Genomic DNA, 21,399 nt, shown 5'->3' on the forward strand with positions numbered 1-21,399 from the left:
CTCCTATTACTAATATTGGAAAAAATGAAGTCCAACCATTGAGCCTATTTAGCTGTATAAGGAGCATGTTATTCAGTCTAAAGGCGGCTGATAATTACTCACACTAAGCATTTGGCCCACATTTTCAAGATCGGATAAAGCCATTAAACCTCTAGCTTGCGTGACCTGCCTATGTCTATCTATCCCTTGTATGCTGACTCTCATATACCTTCTGCGCTATGTGTTTCTCTTTACCGTGTCCTTCCCTCGTTCCCTCCCTCCCCCATCTTCTATAACCTTCCAATGCCTGAGATGGAAATGGTACTTCTACTTTTAAAAGAAATAAACTCAACAGCCAACACTTAATGTGATACCCACGGCTTATCATGGGTATCACATATGTGATATACTAAAGACATATGTTACTCTTGTCTTCTTTTTTGAGTCAAGTCCGTTGAGATTGGAAGAAGAAGGGAATTTTCCCTTAAGTCACAACTGGAAAATAGCAACGCTAGAGCCTCGGGTCACTGGGCTGATGCCTCAGCCCATGGTGAGGTCTCCATGGAGCTTTCAGCACTGCTTCAGGTGCACAGTTGGTAGAGTTGGTAGAAGGCCATGGTGCCCACAGTAAAGGGTGTTAACATATTGTTTGCTGATGAAATATGCAGGTGCCTTTGGGTGAGTCCTTTAACCTCTTTGGAAGAACAAGCTTCCCTCACAACCCAGGCCCAACTTGTTCCTCCTCGCTCTAACCTTCCTGTGGTTACATTTTCTATTACTGTCTCAGTGTCAACTGTTGTGAAGACAGGCTGTCGTTTCACAGGGATAGGTCTCTCTCTCTCTCTCTCTCTCTCTCTCTCTCTCTCTCTCTCTCTGTGTGTGTGTGTGTGTGTGTGTGTGTGTGTGCTTGTGCGATTGCTTCCAGCGGGCATTCACCTTCAAACTGCTGGCTAGATAGGTGTCCTCACACTGGCCTGCTCGAGTTATGGACTTCATTCTCAGGAACGCCTGTTCTTTTTATCCACACATGCTAATACATTGCCCATCGTGGCTCTCCTAATAGCCCGTGAGTCTTGAACTTGGAGCCAGCGAAGTACTGCCTTTGTGTATCACAAAAGAACACCAGTTTGGTTTTTTTTCCCTTCTTCTTCCTTTATCACACAAGGCCCGAATAAAAAGCTTTTCGGCCATTCAGAGGCTACTTGCATTGTGCAGCTGCCTCTGGACTGCTGAGAACATCTCGAGGCTGACAATGGGGTACCTGACTGAGGCTCTGCTCAGAGGACTTATTCAGGAGTCTCGGGACTGGGACTGGTGCCAGTATGCTCTGGGGGAGAGAGGGGGCCCTTTTCTTGGTCAGGCCCTGATAAGCATATGCAGTTTGTTGTCGCCCGTTGTTCGCCTGCCTGTGAGGGTTTCCCAATCTCTTAGTGCAGTGCCGTCTTCCCAACAGGCTGGCTCTCAGGGCAAGTTTTGTTCCTGTTTTGGTCCCACCTCTGTGAATGCACAGCGAGGCTTGGGTCATAGTCCACTCGCAGTGAGCAATACATCACTGTGTGGACTGAATTCCCATGACTCTGGCTCCTTGGGACAATGTCTCTTTCTTCACCGAGCTGATGGTTAAATATCTGGTCAGCCTCGCCTATTTAAAGCCAGCCAAGCAGGAATCCTAATGCGGGGAAGAGGATTCTTTGATTTGTTTGTAAGTAAACAGTGGCCTCAGCTCTTCCTAACTGAAATTAAATTCCAATCACTCTTAAGGTAATACCAAAGGACTAATCCAATTTCAACAGCAGGGAGGGACGGGGATGCACCCGCGGCAAATTCCCTGCTGCCGGCTACTGTTTCACACCTATGCCTAATACCTATTTTCATGACTGATGATCCCTGTGCCAAGACAATCATGTTCCTTGCTGGCAGAATTGGGCAAATCAAAAGTCAAGTGGGCATCGTTACTTGAAATCATTCTGTTCTTGGGAAGTAGGAGCAGATTAATGGAGGTACATGGAGGTTGGCATTTAAACATTTGTGGGTTTTTATTTTAAGCTAACTAAAGAGTTATGCGAAATGGCTAGCCTATACTCTTGCTCCGTGGTACCCTTGGGTCTATAAGTAGCCTCTGGGAGCGGAAATCTGGTGCTGAGAACTGAAGCGAGTAGGACCGAGATGTTTTACAAAATCTATTGATTAGAGGCTCTGTGCTTATGGCTATAGATTGGCGTATTTAAAGGCGCGACTCGGTTGGGTAGATGCTTGCCTGGTATGTGTTGAGGCCCCGGGTTCAATTCTCAAAACCACAAAGACTAATTAATTAATTAATTAATTAATGTTAGATATTTGTTGGAAGGAGCTTTGTATTTCAAACCATGTTTTATGGGGTGTACCCCAATGGGATGAATAACATAAAAGATGCTGATTTGAGACTTCCTGTGAATCTGAGCTGGTAGGCTGGGACCACTTCAACTTGAACTTAGCCCTCTTCAAATCATCATACCTTCCTATCTGATATTTAATACATCAACCTTTTTCCTCTATTTCTTTTCTTTTCTTTTTTTTTGAAAAGAGATTCTTTTCTCACCTAATATACCCTAAATTATGGTTACTTCTCCCAGTAACTCCCCACCTTCTTTCCCATCTGGGTCTACTTGCTTTCTGTCTCTCATTAGAAAATAACATAGCTTGTACTTCTTGTCGGATACAAACGCAGGACAATATTACTTTTATCGTGGGGTCAAGATCCAAAGATCACGCACCTTCCCCAGCTGCTTCTACCCTACCTGCTCAGGTGGCCTGGACGGCCTGCTAAGCCAGGGTGCAGTTTCTGTTTCTGTTCGCTACCACCCAAGTCCTTTCTGTTCTCCTCCCCGAACCAGCAGTGATGTCAATTGGCTCTAGAATTTGGTTTCTGTGTTTTCTGTTTCCCTGTTTCCTCACCAGACCTGTGACCTTATTACCTGGCCTTAAGGTTTCTCACTTTCTAGGGCCCCACTCCTTCCTCGGTGCTGCTGGCTCCTCCTATCTTTGAGCTCCAGGCTACCGTTCCACCTTCCTTCCGGTGACAGAGTCTCCCAGTGTTTGTCTTATGCTAATGCTTTACTCGCCTGGGCTGAGTGGCTTGATTTACATATATATAAGGGTCTCTAAGTGCCCTTTCTGGTATTTCAATTGCCAGAAAGCTTAAAATGTGAACCTCTTCCATTGCACTTCTTTGAGCAGGATTTCTGCAGTTCCAGAAAAGCCTTGTCGAGTAAAGGAATAGTCTTCATCTTTTCATTCGTGAATTCAACAACGATGGTCCTGACACAGACCCCAGTCCGCGAGGCGGGGAGTTAGTTTCACAGCCTGGAGGACACTCGCAGTAATTCAATGAGTATGCATATGAGGACATTTACCTTTACAGCTGAGGCTCACTCTTGAGGGGAGGGAAGGCTGCCTTAAAGAGAGAAGTGTGGTGAGGGAGGCGAGCTGAGATCACCTCCAGGCCAGAAGGAGCAAGCGCGGGGGGTGGGGGGTGGGGGGGTGGGGGTGGGGGGGGCCTTAACTCGAAAGGCAGTTTGCCTGGAAGTCACGGACAAAGCACCCAGCGGAGCTGGGCTGTGAGCTGCACCGGAAGTCTGCCCATTGTTCTGTGCGCTTTGGGAAGCGCTGATAAGACCAGATTTACACCGGGTACAAGGGAAGTGAAGCAAAACAAAATGGTGGTAGCAATATGAATAGAGGGAAGGACCGCTAGTAAAATTTAGGAAGGAACAACAAGCCTTTGGGTCCAGTTGACTAGGCTTTGGTGGCCCAGGCCAGTGGCTCTGGGAGGTTAGCGGTGGAGAGAGACTCCCTTCTGAGAGGATGGGAGAATACCCAATAAATGCCGCTCATGGCCCAGGCATTTCACAGTGGCTTAGCATTGTACTCAAGGGAAAAGGTAGAAGGAAAAGAGACTGGCACGTGTATAGGAATGTCTGTGAACTACAAGAAAATGGCATCAACAGAGGAAGGGCAGAAGAATGGAGGACCCTGCTGGAGAGGCTGGGGACCAAAGCAGGCTTAGCTGCTGCAGGGCAGACAGATTCAAGAGTAGATCATAAGCAGGAGACAGCCAAGGGGAGGGCTGGTTCCTCCTGCCTGTTGTTTGATCCCCGGGGTAAGCTAGGAAGTCAGTGCTACCCTGGGCAAGAGTCTTTGAGAGGGGAAAAAAAAAAAAACACCCAAAACTTGGAACCCTAGCTGCCTCTGGGAATTGCTTTCTAGCAAGAGAAAGGACTGACCAGTGGTTAGCAGCTTTTCTAAATTTGTTTTTCTACCTTTCAAAACAGCTCTGTACATTTCTCTGCCACAGCCCCCCCTCGCTCCAGAGAAACGTGGGCTGATACACTTTGGAAAGATTTTCAATAACCAGGGCTTTCTAAATAACTTTCAGTTTCACCAGGAAGTCGTTCAACCAGAATGCCCTTCCCCCCAAGAATTCCAGTTAGTCAAAGTTTTACTGAAACCTGTCAGCACTGAAAAATGCAGAAGGCAGCTCAGTCTGCCCAATAAAAAGGCATAAGAAGTCTCACGTCTGCGCAAGAGCAGCCGCAGCTGGCTCTTCGGCTGCCAGCCATTTCAAACATGCCATAGCGGGTGCAGAGGAGCCCACTGGGGCCACAAGAAACGCAATGAAGAGCTACAGCTCCAAGCAGAAAGAGGACCTCTTCTCTGGGGTCCAGTGAACATGTGCTCACCTACAGAACATCCCTGACTTGGAAATTACCCATTAGCATTGAATAGCTGTAACATTTTCTTCATTTACTTACTTCTTAGTGTGTGTGTGTGTGTGTGTGTGTGTGTGTGTGTGTGTGTACATGATGTGGTGAGGGGGAGGGGAGGGAAGGTCAGAGAACAACACTGCAGTTAATTCTCTCCGTCTACCCTGATGTGGGTTCCAGGGATTGAACCTCAGGTCAGCAGGATTACACAGCAAGCACTTTAACCTGCTGAACTTTTTTTTTTCCTTTTAACCAACTCTGAGTAGTTTATAAGTGAACAATTAAAGAGTCTCAAATGGACAAAGTGTTACCAAATGGATGCCCTACAGGATTTATTTAAAAACAGCTCGGGAAGAGCGTGCGCAGTACACACAGAGAGAACGCGCCAAGATCTGGTGTGTGTGTGAGAGCCGTTGGCAGAGGGTGTGGAGAAACCCGATCCTGCGCGTCGTCAATTATGAGCTGTTTACACCTGTCATCCCTGTCTGGGGCCCTGCTAATGATACCTTAACAACTGGCTACATGTGACAAACCGCAGAGGACCAGCACTTTCAAGCTATGTGATGTGGGCCAGGATTTTGTCACCAGGCTTGGGTGACTTTAGAAAGTTGGTTCTTGAAGATGCCTAGGCCAATGGGGAGGTGAGGGTCCTCACACAAGGTCCTTCGAACCGAACCGGGCACAGGTTAAACCATCAGAGGGAACCAAAGGTCCTAAAAGGAACCACCAGAAAAGAGCAATGTTTAGAACTTCAGTGTGTAGCCATTGAACTGTGTCCTGCTGGCTCACGAAACAGTGTGAGCATGGTGAGGTATATGTGTGCTTAGGTGTGCATACATATGAATGTACACACATGCAGAAGCTAGAGGTAGGTGAGGCGTGCCTTACTTGATTACACTCTTGGTTTTTTGAGACAGGGTCTCTCATTGAACTAGAAGCTCATCTGTTACACACACACACACACACACACACACACACACACACACACGCGCGCGCACTAGCACTACGTTTACAGGCACACCACCACAGCCAGCTTATTTTAAATGTGGGTTCTGGGGACCTGAACTCAGGTCCTCATGTGTATATAGCAGGCACCATACTGTCTGAGCTGGCTCCCCATCATCCAGTTGTTTTCTCCTCTCCATTCCTTTGTGCATCCACACCTTCCCCCACCTCGTGCGCAGTGCCCTGCACAGAAGAAGTGGCACGTAATAGATGGGTCGTGGACTAAAGAGCAGAAAAATGACTGTGCTTAGATGGACAATATACATAGTTAGGAATGTAGACGTTGGAACTAGCTCGGCCAGGTCCGAACCCCGGCTCCCCCATTTACTAGTTAGTGTGTGGCCTTGGGGAGTCTCCTCACCTGTAAAATGGGGGTAATAACAGCTTGCGCCTGTAGGTGTTGTGAAGCTGAAATGACCGACTCATTACATAGCAACAGCTGGGTTGGAGCCTGACACCTAGTAAACCTACAAAATACTGTTTTGCAAAACTATCCCCCTTTGGGCAGAGAGCTCACTTATGAAAAGTTACTACATAAAGCCAAGCAGGTACTTTTGGTCACTGGTTAATAACATATACGCAGCCTCTGCATTTCCACTAGCCTGTTCTTAAGGCATAAACTTTCTGTAACCATGGGCTTTGACCCTTCAGAATCCAAATGAAATTGTGTATTTTTAAAATATATTTTATTTATTAAATATATATTTTTAAAATATATTTTAAAAGTCCGGTATAAATCTTTAACAGCCAACTAATTTTTCTAAAAATATTTTTTTCCCTTTTGGAAGAAAAGAAGTGATTACTAGAGGCTGTTTCCTTTTTGGAAATAAATTCACATCAGGGATGCCAAATTTCAATCTTATTACAGCGCAGACCAGCTGAGTTATGATTTGCTGACCTCCCAGAACTCACAGACTTCTGATGGGTACGTGGGAGAGAACATTTATCTTTTCAGTTCAAGAAAAATGGAGCCACAGTAGTTTAGAGAACTGAGAGCAAAATTCATACTTAAAAATTAAGGCCATGTGTGGCAGGGCGTGTCCACATAGCTATAGCACTGGACTCCATGAGATGACCTATATTCGGAGTTCACTGTCCCTTACCAATGATCAGAAGCATTAGTAATTCATATCAATATATGCGAGTAATGTAAACGGTGGTGACTTCAATGTAGTTTAATGTAAACGAAGTTACAACATATTGGCTCACATGTGAATCTCAGCTACCTTCTGACCTTGTGGGTCAGAACAACACACTTCCCTTGTGGGGGGAAGAACAACACACTTCCCTTGTGGGGGGAGGGAAGAGAAAGAACTAAAAAATTGCTTCCTTAATGTGCAATTTTTTTCTATATACCAACCCTCTTATAGAAAGCTGTATGTCTTAAGATACTAGCACATCTTATCGAAATAGGAAAAATTCCTTATTCACATTACACATTCTTTATTCACCCTGCCTAGATTCCGTTTGGCTCTTCTGGTTTTGCTCCAGGTTAATGGCACTCTCAGAGACTAGAAACGTCCACCCACTATGGTCAGCACCTTGGTTGTTTGTTATGCTATATCTAGTTATGATTTCACAACTAGAATCCATTAGTTAATTCAACATAGTCATAGACAAACTCATTTGTCTCCTTTAGAGTTTCAAAGTCAAAGTGGCACCTGGGCAGTGCTGTCTGATGGGGGAACAGGAAAACTGAACCCTCCTGTCCCCACCACCCTTAGCAGTGACTCAGAGCCCTGGAGTGGATGAGTGGATGTGTGTGGGGCCGGATATAATTATAGAACCCCAGCAGCCCCCATAGTTTGCCAAGTATCTATTAAGTTTATCACTGTCATAAAGTCCGTCAATCAGGACTTCGGGAAACTGCTGTTTGCGTGTGGGAAACTGGAAATGCCAAGCCAGGGGTCTCTGTCTGTTACGCTTCTGCCCAAGTTTCAGGTGGGAGGAGAGGGAAGAAAAGGCTTGGAGAAAAACTAGTAACATGTGACACTTCTGCCAGGCTCCTCTCACAGGCTCGTTAGCTGAGTGGACATCTGAGCCTAGTCTGTTTCAATATTCCGATGATTCACCTCCGCTGGCGTTCCTGAAGTTCAGCTGCTTCTGCAGTATCAGCTAGGTATTAAATGCAGACCAGAGTGGGGCTGGAAAGGGGAACTCAGGTCGGTATGGTTACTCCCATTTCAAGAGTGTGGTCCCCCAAATGCACATTGTATCTGGAGGCGTGCGAGATAGTGGGGAGTTTGCTAAGCCTTGCTAACCACTTTTGATTTCTCAGGATTGCATTGAAAGTGGAGGATCCCTGCCTCCTGTCAATCACCTGAGAATGTTATGCAGCCATTAAGGAGAGGAGCCGAGGAAAAGGCAGCAGAAGAAATCTGTTGATTGGGTGTTAACTCTAGTGTGGCTAGAGAGCTGCAAATTGCTTTACAACTAGACCCACTTAACTGATGTGGCCTAAAGGAAACCTTATCTAGTGCTTAATCCCCCACGAGAAGCTGCTAATGGAAGAGAAAGCTGTATTGTTTTCTCCCCACTTCTCTCTTGCTTTTGAACTTGCTTATTAGTTCTCTTTGGTTTTTATTAATTTATAAAGTTAGTGACAGAATAGTGGATTTCATTATGACACTCTTTATGTTTTTTCTTTAAAGAATTTATGTATATGTTTGGGACCCTGCATGTGTTTATGTGCAGCAGATGTGTGCAAGAACCCGCAGAGGCCAGAAGAGTGCCTCAGGTCTCCTGGCACTGGGGCTGCAAGAGGTTGTGTGGCACCGCATGGATGCTGGGACCTTAGCCCACCCACTCTGCAAGGACAGTAAAAGCTGTCAACTGCTGAGCCATGTCTCCAGCCCCTTATTGTGGCATTTCCATAGGTACACACAGCACATTCCCCCATCATTGCTTCCCTTTCTCCATTCCCTCCTTTCAGTACCCTCCCCCCCAAATAGTCTTTTTCTGCTCATCCCAACATACACAGAGCGGGGAAATAGACTCCACATGTGAGAGAAAACATGACTTTTGCCTTTCTTCCCACTATTACCCTCTTGTTCCCTCCTCACCGCTCCCTTCCCTTTAGACCCCTTCCTCTCTCCGTACATTCCTCCTCCTCCTTTCACGATGCACACACACATACACATACCTCCATACACATACGTATATGTGTATTCTGCATTTGAAAGAAAACATACTTTTCTGAGTCTGAATTTTGTTTAGTATAATAATTTTCCCACCTATTTTCCTGCAGATGGGAAAATTCCATCTTTCTTTACAACTGAATAAAACATTGCGTATCTAACGTTCGTCTGTTGATGGACATCTAGGCTGGTTCCGTGTCTTGGCTTTTGTGATTTTGTTTTTTTTTCAGGCATCTCCATCACATGGTCACTTAGAGTACTTTGGGAACATGCCCAGGAGCGATGTACCTGGATCATCGGGAGTTCTGTTTTTAGCTTTTGGAGAAACTTCCACACTGTTTTCATAGTGGCTGCCCTGCAGGTCTGCATATTCCCACCCACAGTCTGGACCCCTTTCCTCTGTATTTGCCCTTCTCTAATAAGCATCTGCCTTGTGCCTTTTAGACTCACATGTTATTAAGCTAGTGACACCTGAGCTGGACTTGACATTCGTTAGACAGGTTTGGATGCTCAAATCTGAGCTGTTTGTGAATTGTAACTTAAGCACATCTGTAGCCTTGTGCAGAACTGACTGACTCCCCACAAAAAAACCCTTGCGACTTTCACACCACGCTCTTGACGCTGACAGCCTAAGACTAGTAATAAGCCTTGGCTAGAAGTGACTTATTTGACAATAAAAAATGAAACAGTTGTCAAACCACACACACACACACACACACACACACACACACACACACACACACACACGTTAGGAAAAGCATTTATGTAAATCCGAGGCTAAGAGTATGTGATGCCTCTGTTCCCTCCCTTCAGCTTTCGGGTGGCAGATGGGCAGAATTTGCCCATCACTTCACCTATACTTTCATGTTTTCATGCCTTCCTGAGATAAGACCACTTTCGGAAAGCAACTTAAATTGCATTTATCATTCATTCATTCATTCATTCATGTGTGTGTTCAAGGGTGTCACAGTGGGTGTATGCAGAAGGTCAAGGGATGCCTCTCCTGTGGGACCAGGGACATAACTCAGCTTGTTAGGCTTGTCTAATGCCTTACTCACTGAGCCAACCTGCCGGCCCATTTTCCTGAAAGTATTTATGTGAGAAATGCTTCCCTGTGTGTAGAAAGAAGCCCACGCATTTTCTTGCATGGAGGCATTAGAAATAGTTTGTATTATCATATGACATCATCATCATCTTCATCACCATGGTCATCATTTTAAAGCAAGCCTAAATCCATTTGTTTACTGTGACAATACTTGCTTATCTTTTGGCCATATTCAGTTTTCCTTATCCAACACCATCACTGTTGCTATGTAGCCTTTGCTAGCCTGGAACTTGCAATATAGACCAGGCTGGCCTCAGTCTCAAAGATCCACTTGCCTCTGCCTCCCTAGTGCTGGGATTCAAGGGATTTGCTGCCATACCACTCGATTGCCTTTTTTTTTTAAGTTCAGATGAAAAGATGTTTAGTGTTAGGCGTGATTGACAATTACCTTCTTGATTTTCTATTTTGTGGTAGTAGCTTTGGTAACAGTGTTAGCTTTATTGTCAGGAGTAGATAAAATGAAATATCATCTTAGATACTCAATGGATTCTGGACTAGATACATCTCTCTCTGTTCTTATTTTATTGTCCATAAGATTGAATAAAATATCTTCCCTAATGCAATAATAAGGTCACAGATTTAATAATACAGAACTTGGGAATAGAAATTTACTTTTCTCAAAATAACAGTGTTTCCTGTGCTGGGCCTTACATCCACTCTGCTGTACTCTCAGCAATGTGGTGAGGTCAGAGGTTCCAGGGAATGCTGAGGTGCCGTGTTACTTTAAGAATCCCTGCATCTCACATCTCATAAGCTTTTGTTTTTGAGGGCAAAGACAAACACCACACATCAGTGTTCTGAGTTACCAGGGTGCATATATGCCGTAGGCCTTTAAAATGGAAACTCTCATGCAGGCTATAAGAACCATTTGCTTCAAGGACACTGACTCCTCTGAAGCAAAGCAAGTGGACCTAAGCCATTAAAGAAGAATTTAGAGTATAACACCTATGGCACTTTTCTTGTGTGTTACATGTGTGCATACTTTATTATGCGGTTTGTTATTACCACACCTGTCTCCACCATGAATCACAAATCTGCCCAGGACAGGGATGGTCTGTAGCGCTATTCATTGATCTGTTTATCAAGCATTTGTGAGCCCTCTGCCAGGTTCACCATCTAGTGGTGTGGACAGATTAGTAAACAATGTCTGTTTGATGGCTGTGATAGCGCATGCTCAGGTGCTGTGGAGTGATGAAGAGAGAAGCAAATAATCGGCAGTTGGTGGGGAGCGGGAGACTTCACAGAAGAGATGAAGTTTGGGGGGATTACCAGTCTTAGCACAATGATAGGAATCCCAAATGGTGGGCAGAAACCAAAACGGGGTAGAGGACTGGGCTGTGGAGGGCATGTGTGTGGTAAAAGTCATTGGTATTAAAATAAACCCAGCCGCGAGCTGAGAGCAGAGTGGGGCAAGGTTTGAAGGAAAACAAAGAAAGCAAATGGAATCCCAGAAGAGCCGTCCTTCCAAATCCTTTGCTCACCTGTCCAACTCAAGTGAATTGGAGTCTGGGACACACTGTTAACCCCAGGTATTAGGCAGGAAAGCCCCAGGGTGGTGTGGAGGCAGAACAGCTCACCCCGCTGCTCTGTGAGAAGATGGCACAGAGTCTGAAATTCTGCTGCCATCCTGTTTCTCAGCTCACCCACCCTCCTCTTTTGAGGGTCATAGCACCTTAACAGCGCATGCTCATCAATGGACAATCAGTGCTTAGTTTCAATTGTTGGAAAGAATTGGAAATAGAAAGACTTTGCTCCGAGGTGTGTGTAGTGTAGCTGGCAAGAGAGCCTTGGGCCAAGCAAATCAGGACCAACACCATTGGCTGCAGATGGGTCCTGTCTTTTCACATCGACATGACACTGAAAAATGAACCCAGCAAAATGCCACCTTCCTTGTCCCGAAAGATTTTTTTTTTTTAAATTTCTATCAAGTTGTACAGGCAACAGCCTTACAACACTGGACTCAGAATAGCAACAAAATCGGACCAACTCCAGCTCAAAGAGCAGAGGGCTGTGGTTACAAAGTTTGGGATCCAGGAAAAAATGAAAACTATAGTGATGGAATGGTTTCAAGGGGAAAGAACCTATGACGTGTAGATGTGAGAGGCACATACATGATGACGTGTAGATGTGAGAGGCACATACATGATGACATGTAGATGTGAGAGGCACATACATGACAATATGTAGATGTGAGAGACACATACATGATGACGTGTAAATGTGAGAGACACATACATGATGACGTGTAGATGTGAGAGACACATACATGATGATATGTAGATGTGAGAGGCACATACACACAGTTCCAATGATGAATGACACTTGAGTTTTTCAACTGCCAACTCCAAGGACACTGAGAGAAGATACAAGCATACATTACACATTTCAAAAAAATGGATTGGGGGCATTTTATCCTAATGATGACCAAAGGGAAGAAAAGTACCATTAACCCATTTCAAATCTAAGAAACCTGAAGCTTAGAGATTAAGCAGCCCAATCAGGACCACACTGGTCATTAGCAGAAATCTGCCAGTCACTAGACTACTTCTATCTGAATGCAGAGACTTCTGCACCAGTAAATCCCAGTATCTACAGCATGCTCACACAGTCGGTGCCCCAAATACTTTTCTTAACCCAGAATTCAAAGTCCATGCCCACGAAGTGCTTAGGGGCCTGTTAGTCACAGAGATGATAAACTCTTGGACCTGCTTTCAGGATAAAGAGTTGTCAAGACAGGCATGCGAGGCGGACATTCACGTGGAATAAATAACAAAGAGCAGTGCAGACAAATGGGGTCGGGAAGATGCAGAGTTGGAGGTGGTATCGCCATGTCTTTACCCCCCCGACACACCAAATTATTTTTTTATAGGAGCAGAAAAATGCTTTTCCTTGTCAGTAAAGCAATTGCTAAGGCAGCGTGTAGAACATGAGACTTCTGGTGAATGACTTCTGAAAGGTGTGTGTGTCTGTGTGTGTGTGTGTGTGTGTGTGTGTGTGTGTGTGTGTGTGTGTAGATACCACGTGACATCGTGTGGCCTTACCCAGATTCTATAGGAGGGAAACCCGTGCCCGTCATTTGGTCTGCAGAAAGCCTTTAACCCTGACTGCAGCGTTTGCTGGTGGAAGGTCTGTAATTACTGGTAGGACTTTGGTGGTGACTGCTGAAGATTTCAAGGTTTGACAGCTGCCCTCCTGATATTTATGTGTGCCTTGCTAGGAGCTCAAGATTCACAACTCCAGGCTTGTAATGAGGAAAAGAACATAATACAAATAACATGAAATGGACCCTGAGTCGGATATCACCAGAGAGACAAATCACGTATTCTAGCTGCTTTAATTGGAAAACAAGTCTTTCATGGGCTTTACTTTCCCTTCAGCTGAGATAATTAAGCCTGGGCAGACGCTGGTGACCAGCGCCTGATGATATATAGTTAGTTGCTAACAACGCAGCAATCAGCAATCAAAATTTATATTTCCCAGGTTACGGGAGCATGGTTGAAGAGAAAGGCAGTTTTGATAAGGCTGGGAGCTGGGCTTCCTAAGGCGGTGTGCACAGGACCTTGCATCTGGGTGGCTTAATTAGGCCTGCTTTCTTTCAGCCCTGTCACCGGAGAAAGCACACCTATTGTCTGTGTTGACATTAAGAGTGCTTTGCAGGCCCACGCAGGGAAAGCAGTTTCTGCGCGGCTCCCTATAATTTTTAATGGATTAAATTATGTTTGTAAATGCATTGGTGTGAGGGTAGGTGGGCACCGAACAAACTTAGATGTTTTTCAAGCCTGTCCGAGAAGCTGGCCTAAGCACAGGATTTTGGATCTGGATGAATTATCCCTGCCTGTGTCTGAACGCTTGGCAATGGAAGGAATTAGGATTAGAGTTTGGAAACCATTTGTGTGTGTATTAGAAGTTCCCAAACTGGATCTGTTTACTAGTAGAAGCCCCACAGGGATCTACTAAAAATTCTAAAACCCTGGTCACACCGCCACTCTAGGTGTGGTGCCATCTCTGGGTGCAGACAGCTTTACTGTTTGAAGCTCTCCTGGGAGTTCAGACATGCAGGCCAGTTTGAAAGGCAGGAGTTTAAACTGATGGTGTTACAGATGTCCATGTTTGGTGATGGACATGGTAGTTTATCTAGAGTCATAAGGGAAAGAGAAAGGGCACATCTCGGGGACATCACTTGCCTCCAAGATCCAAATTGGAGCTAAGACTGGAATAAGAAACTGTTTCCTACCCCCAGCGAGAGACCTTGTGTGTGAGAGAAGGAGCTTCAGAGGTGATGCGGTGTACTTGACCTTGAAGAGCAGGGATGCCACAAGAGAAGAAAGCAAGCCTTCATGCTTCCTAGTGTCCAGTCCAGTGTTTGTGAATGGGACAAGTGAAAGAAATAGCCAAGGTGACCTCTTGTGCCTCACCTTCAGACAGGAGAGGATAGAGGATACCCGTGGCGATCCTATCTCCACACCATGGGTATCTCTCCACACTGCCATGGTTAGCGCCATAGCCCTGGACCACTCTACAACGATTATCTCAGAGAAAGGGCATCCATTCAGTGTTCTTTGCATATATTTCCAAAGATGGATTGGATCTTCTTTTCTTTTCTCTTCTTTTCTTTTCTTTTTGGCACAGGAGGTGAGTGATAAGAAAGGTAGTAAAGTTAGAGATCAGGGCATGTGCGCAGAAATAGCCATTCGGGAAGAGGAGAGGGGGAGACCCCACATAAAGTAGGAATGCATTACGCTGAGGAAAACAGAGAGAGAGCGCATTTGCCTTGAACTTACTGATCCTTTGCCTTGGATTCTGTGCTCTGCTTTTCTGCGTTGGCCACATGTATATAGGAAGACAGCCATTCATGTAGCATACAAGAGGCTGAACACATTGTGAAAGGATTCTGGGGGTGGAGAATTGGCAGATATTGGGCTAAAAGTTCAGGTTTGCCTCTGGAGATGAAGTTGTCGAGAGTTTTGTTTTGTTTTAAAGACAGTTATAGTTAGATTTGTCTGCCCATCCTCCCCAAAGAAGTATGAGAATCCATCCGCCAATAAAACCCATAAAAGAATGCAATATAAAGAGTGCATTTCATTCCCCCTGTGACCTTTTATCATCCTCCCTCGGAAACACTGTGACTAGATGCTTACATATTGGAACAAGTATGCACAACACGTTTTTTAAAAATTAGTCAATCTTGGCTTGCGTTTCAATTTTCATTAACAAAAGCAGCCCCTTTTGCAGTCATTGTAGGACTTCACACACTGAAATTTAAAAATATTCAAAGATACTCAACCAAACCAACAGTCAGCAATGTGTATGATTTTTGTCCAAGCAAGCTATTCTGAAGGGGGATTTTACACACAAATTTCATACTTTTAAAGCGATCAACTAGCCTAAATTTATATTAGCATGATAAAAGAGTGTTTGTTCTAGTTTATTTTCTCCCAACCAGATCCTTTTCTTTTCCTTGCCCCCCCAACTTCTCAGCCTTTCCTGTATACCCTAGCTGAGGTCTGTGTGTGAGGCCCAGGCCTCAGGGTGGGTGGTACATTCTGGTCAGGTTATCTCTTATACCTTCTGCAGAAGGACTGGACAGAGGTCTGTCTGCCTCTCCCCCGCATCCCCCCCCCCCCAATAAAACATCCTGAAACTGTAGACAAAGAAGAGATGCTGTGCACTGTTTCACACACTTGTGTGCTAAAGAATGAAAGCGGTCAGACAGAGCTGGTCTTCCCACCCACATGGGGAGAGGGAAACACCTAACCCCAGGGTCCACTGGGACAGTCTGAATGAGGGTTCAGAGCCCCTGGAGCTCCAGCCAGCCACATCTGGATGTCTTCTCTCCAGCTGGCTGGCCCAGCTGTTCTGATGTCAGGAGAAAGTTATGAGTCACTGGGAAGGGATTTGAGACAAGCGCGAAGTTAAATCAGCTCATGGGGTCTGTTTGTCATTGACAATTGAGTCTCAGCATCAAGCCAGTGGCTGACATTCCTGGAAGGCCACCCTCCAGGACTCGGCTACCTAGAGTGCAATGAAGCGCAATTGTATGGATGCTGTAGGTCCCCACCCTCCGAGACCTCCGCCATAGCCCGTGTTACTAATTACATTATTGACCTCTCTGCCTCTTGCAAGGATGTTTTGGCTTTTGACTCATAACCACACGTGCTGGCCAGACTGAAAAGCTGATAGTGACACTTGGCCAAAGCCTAAGGACTTTGGGTCTTTTGGTTCTGGGCACGTTACTTTCTTCAGCAGAGGTAGAAGAAAGCTACTTCCCAGAGAGTCTTTGCTGGACCCTCTGTGGCTTCCTGCTCTAAGCAGTACTTTCCCAGGATGTGGGGGAGGAGATTGTCAGAGGATGTGAGAACCATAGGCAAGCAAACTCTCCACAGAGACCAAAAATGTTGTGTAATTTGGCTCCAAGTCTTCTGTCTGAGTCCCCCGGATACTATGTCTTCTGTCCTTCTACTCACCTGGATCCATGGTACCCCAGTGTGAGCCAGCTCCTGTTGGTGTCCCTGGGACTGTGGGAAATCCCTCTCTGTTGCCCACAAAGCCGTGTCCTCCCAGTTGCTACCCATCACTCTTAGTTTCTGTCTCACAACTGTCCTCAGGGTTCCTCTTCAGATAGCTGAAAATACCTATCCTTACCCTTGACAACGTCATTGCTTTGTTTGAACGGGAGTCTTTCAAAAACTGTCTGGAGTAATATTCATTATTCAGCTAGTATCTTTTAAGAGTTTATGAGACATTAGGCTTTTTTCCTAGAATGAGGCAGTGATAACTCGAGCAAATATGCCCACGTGGACCTTAGATTCTGTAAGAGATGGACCAACAGTGGCAAAGGAGGATATAAATATGAATATGAAATAGGTTCAGATCTAGTGCAAAAATTAGAAATAAAATGATAGAAAGTCAAAGGGTGTGAAGCTGTTCTGGAGGTCAAGGAGGGCCTATCTGAAGAAGTGAGGTTTTCAGTGAATGGCAGTGAGCAATTTCCATAAACCCTGGTGTGCGGTCCTTCAAAAGAGCGGGACAGCAATTCCGCAGAGAGAGGCCTTTGTGGAAGGCAAGTCAGAGAGGGATGGAGCCGGTGGAATCTTGTGGAATGGAATGTTAAAAGGCAGGGAGGCGGTGATACCTCCCGTGATCAGGAGGGGGCTTTTAATTTGTTGTGAATGGACGTTGAAGCCATCAGAGAGCTCTGTGCAAGGCAGGCCATGATGTCATCCATGCCGTTGTTGTTGTTTTTTCTTTCTTTCTTTTTTTTTCAGAAAGACCGCTACTTGTCATATAGAAATTAAATTGAAGGGAGATTAATTAGATAGCTCCTGCGGAAATCCAGATGATGAGGGGGTTGGGTTAGAGTAAGGAGATTGTAGCTGCAGATAGGGAACTGGACACTAGGGCACACATTTGAGACTTACAACCAATACCTGGACGACCTCTTAGTCTTTTTTGCTCTTGCAGCGTGGTTGTGGCTGTTTGTATGCCATCTGCCTTGGTTTTCAAGAGGCTTTCAGAGAGCAGAATGCTTGCAGAGCCCATGGCTGGGCTTCCCTGCTTCCCTTCCGGCAGCACGTCTGGATGAGTGAGGGAGCAAACGCAGTGAGCCACTACCACAGGCGGTTTCTGTGCTTTATCAAATATTGAGAATGACATCTCCGCTCAATGTTTACACGCTTGCATAGTGCTTTCTCGTGCCTCATATTTTTGCTGGTAATTCCCCCAAACACTGGGAGAATAATCTATGAGGTACAAAAGTAATGTTCCTTGGGAATAAGATGACTTTCAAAGAGTGGAAACTGTCACTGATAACGATTCTCATTACCTGGGAAGGAAAGACATCCCTCTACCCCTCACTTGCAGCAAGATGGAAATCTTGCCCAAGCTTCGTGTGGCATCTGCTCTCTCAGCATTGAAGATCCTGGAGAAGGCTTAGCCTTTATTTCATGCCTTGGTGCCCCTGGAAAGAGCTGATTAAATAGATGTGTGAAGAGCGTATCGGCCTATTCTTGCATCACACTTGAGGATGACTTTTCTCCCCTCTCTTTGGCGAGATGAAGACTGTTAACTAAACAGGAAGACTGTTGTTATTCTTAGTGTTTTAGTTATCCAAAGTGAACCCAGACTATCTCCTTTCTGAAATAATATTCATGCATGATTCACCTCTAAGCTCTCCAGCTGTAGGCTTGCATCTGTCTGTCCCGACCCTCTTGTCCTTCCCAGGGCAAACCCAGACAACCCAAGAGGACCTTTGCTTCCCAGTAGCCAGGGTACCGGAGGCTTTCAGATCTCCTTTTCCATGCACTGTGTCTCTCTCTCTCTCTCTCTCCTCTCAAAGACAAGAAAGTCAGTGCTCGCTTGGTTCTTCCTGCTGCCAGAGGAGTACGAGCCTAGGCTCCTGCTGCCAGGTGTCCCCCACTCCCTTCCTCTCTCAAAATGTCATTTCTCTCGTTTGACCCCCTGCACATTAATTTGGTCTTTGTCCATCATAGTCAAGCTTATTGAACAATTCCACTTTTCCTCTTAGAGCTCTCTAGCAGAGATTCTAATTACAGTGATTGTCTGTTGAGCTATTAGTTATAAGAGTCGTGATTGCCCTTTTGATTGAAGGGTTAATTGGTGATAACCATGTGTTATCTTCTCTCCAGGTAATTTGAACTATAGTAATTAACCTCATGCCCAGGTTATGGGATAGTAACCATTTGTTTACTTCATAGTTAAAATTGATTACCATTGTGCCTGATACTCAGTGTCCACTTTGAAAGAAAGGAAAGAGAGAGTGAGTGGAGAGAGAAAAAAGTATGGTGACCTGAATGACAGTGACCCTTGCAGACTCATCACATATTTGAATACTTGGTCCCCAGTTGGTGGAACTGTTTAGGAAGAATTAGGAGGTATGGACTTGTTGGAGGAGGTATGCCCCTGGGGGCAGGTTATGAGGTTTCAAAAGACTGTGGGTCATTCTCACTCTCTCTCTCTCTCTCTCTGAGTCCTACTTATGGGTCGAGATGTAAGCTCTTGGCTGTTCCTGGTGCCATGACTTTGATTCGCCATCCTGGATTCTAACCCTCTGAAAGTGTAAGCCTCAAATTAAACACTTCCTTTTGTACGTTGCCTTGGTCATGGTAGCTTATCACAGCAATAGAAAAGCCAACAAGCAAAACTAGGACAGATGTTGGTACCAGAAAGTGGATTATTACTGTTGCAGATGTAACTGGTTTTCTGTTTGTTTGTTTGTGTTTGTTTTGGTTTGGTTTGTCTGTTTTGTTTTGTTTGGAGGGATATGGAAAACTTTGGCACTTTGGACCAGAAAAGAAATTGAATGCACTAAGCAGGGCTTAACAGGCCAGCCTAGGAGCCCGGAAGACAGTGCTGAGAGCCAGGTGGACTGTAGAAACCCAGCTTAAGAGACTCAGAGACAAACAGGATTTTTAATAGCAACTGGGATTGAGCCCACTTTTGTGATAGTTTGGCAAAGAATATGACTACTTTTTGCCCTTATCCTAAGAATTTGTCTGAAGATAAATTGAAAAACAATGGCTAATTTTCTCAGCAGAGGATATTTCGAGATGGCATAATAGAAAAGTAACCAAGACAGGGAGAGAGCATGTGTGTCTTTCAAGTCCCTATTGTCCACTGGAAAGATTCTGGGAATCCAAGATTCCAAATTCTCTCTTTTATTTCCTAGCTCAATAATTTATAGTTTTACCTTACCCCACCCTCTAAAAGTGGGGTGGAGAGGAGAGGAGAAGAGACATGAAGTTTGAAAATTTACTGCCCAAACAAATAAAGCAGCTAGTGTTGGCCAACTACTGCCATCCAGATACTGGCCGGCCCTGGAAAAGTCCTGTGCTCCGTTGTTCAGTAAGGTAAAGAGATTTCTAAGGACATCATGGACATTGCTTGAGAGCAGCTCTCACCCCAATTCAGAAAGCCTGTGATGTGTGCAAAAGGCAGGTTGAGCACCCTGAACTTGAAGTCAGATGTGAGAGAAAATGAAGCTCGACCAAACAGAGGGGTGTCAAGCCTAGAGAAGCAGTTACTTCTGCTTCTGTTAGTCATTGTGTTCCCATAGGACACTTTAAAATCCGCCCTACCAAGCCGATGCCAGCTTCGTGAGCCCCCTCCCTTTTGTGGAAGCCTTTTCCTGTCAGTGTCTTGCAGGGAGGGAAGCCTGGAAACCTGCTGTTAAAAACACAGAGTAGTGGAAATTAGGAAGAGGCAACTCACCTCTCTGAATTCTGAGATTCTGAGCAATCTCTGAATGACCCCTGAAGTACAACGTGACATTAGGAAAGTATACGAGTTAAGAGGTTCTGTTTAATTCTCTGAATTTCCCAAGATGCTGTGTGATGATCAGAGCGTTTCCTATCTCGGCACCACCACCTTGGCAACCCTGCCCTAAGAGCTTTCTCTCTGCATTCTGTTTGCACGCTCTTCCAAAGCCTCTTGTGTTTTAAGCCTTGGGAAAAATGTTATGTTTCAGAGTTTAAAATTTAGCAAGTGATGGGAAAGCGGCAAAGGGACAGATACTCAAATCAGGTATGTGGCAACATGTAGCAAAACTTAAGCCTAGTAATAGTTTTACCGTGTAAAGTGTAAACATTTACTCTGAAGGCGGTAAACAAATGGCCTCATGCTCGTTCAAGTCAAATTGGGATGCCAAATGAGTAAGGAAAACTTCTTGGCTTTCAGGAGGCTTGTTTGGTTTTGTCTGTAGTCGCCAGCAAGAGGCCGCCGGCCTGTGTTTCCAGAGCGAGCATGCCACATAGGAAAGGAGAGGGAGCAGCAAATCTTGTTTTCCTTTAGACTTAGGGGAGAGTTGAGACAGGTTTAAAAACAGCTGGCGACACCAAAATGGGTTGTCCAGATGCTGACCACCTCGATGCACCCTGTCACTTTCCAATAAACAGGGCTATAACTCTGGATCTGTGTTCTGACCCCTAAGTCACCTATGAAGAGAAGCACATTGTTAGGTCATGGAGGCATTTAAACAAAGCCCGACTTCCTGGAACTCTCTTTCATTGGCCTTAAGGAAACATTTATTCAGGATGTTTGGAAATAATTATTGATTTTGAAGGTAAGACTTCTTATTAAAAAAAATAATTAAGTGAGCATTTTTAAGGAGTGGCGTGACCGGCGTTGACTCCAATTTGGGTAACTAGCAAAGCCTTTCCCTCCATCTCAAAGCAAACTGATAACTTTTGGGAAAGTCCTTGGTTACTTTGCCCTTAGTAAGTAACGCCAACCTCATGAGTCACTGTTTTACGTGGAAAGTACATGAACACAGCCAATGAAATGGTATGAACTTGGGCAGACTTGGCAGAATCTACCCCATTCAATAATAGATTTAACTGTGAGGACTTGCGATTTCACCCAAATCATTAGCACACAAAGCCCACTTTTTAAAAACGTTAATGAAGTAGCCAAAGGA

The 21,399-nt window shown here is 45.0% G+C and overlaps 1 protein-coding gene across 5 annotated transcripts in view; it reads left to right on the forward strand.

Moving 5' to 3' along the window:
• The window catches only part of Sema6a (semaphorin 6A), a 123,592-nt gene that overhangs the window by 34,653 nt on the left and 67,540 nt on the right, over positions 1–21,399 (forward strand). For 4 of the 5 annotated variants that reach the window (XM_087896068.1, XM_087896070.1, XM_087896067.1 and 1 more), the window contains exon 1: positions 1,523–1,681. The exons of the other annotated variant lie outside the window; for it this stretch is intronic. The gene's annotated coding sequence lies outside the window, so the exon portion shown is untranslated. Of the gene's footprint in view, positions 1–1,522; positions 1,682–21,399 lie in introns of those variants that run through there. 5 annotated transcript variants of the gene reach the window in all.

The sequence above is a fragment of the Myodes glareolus genome, chromosome 13, assembly GCF_982192425.1.
Source record: "Myodes glareolus chromosome 13, mMyoGla1.1, whole genome shotgun sequence".
Taxonomy (NCBI): Eukaryota; Metazoa; Chordata; class Mammalia; order Rodentia; family Cricetidae; genus Myodes; species Myodes glareolus.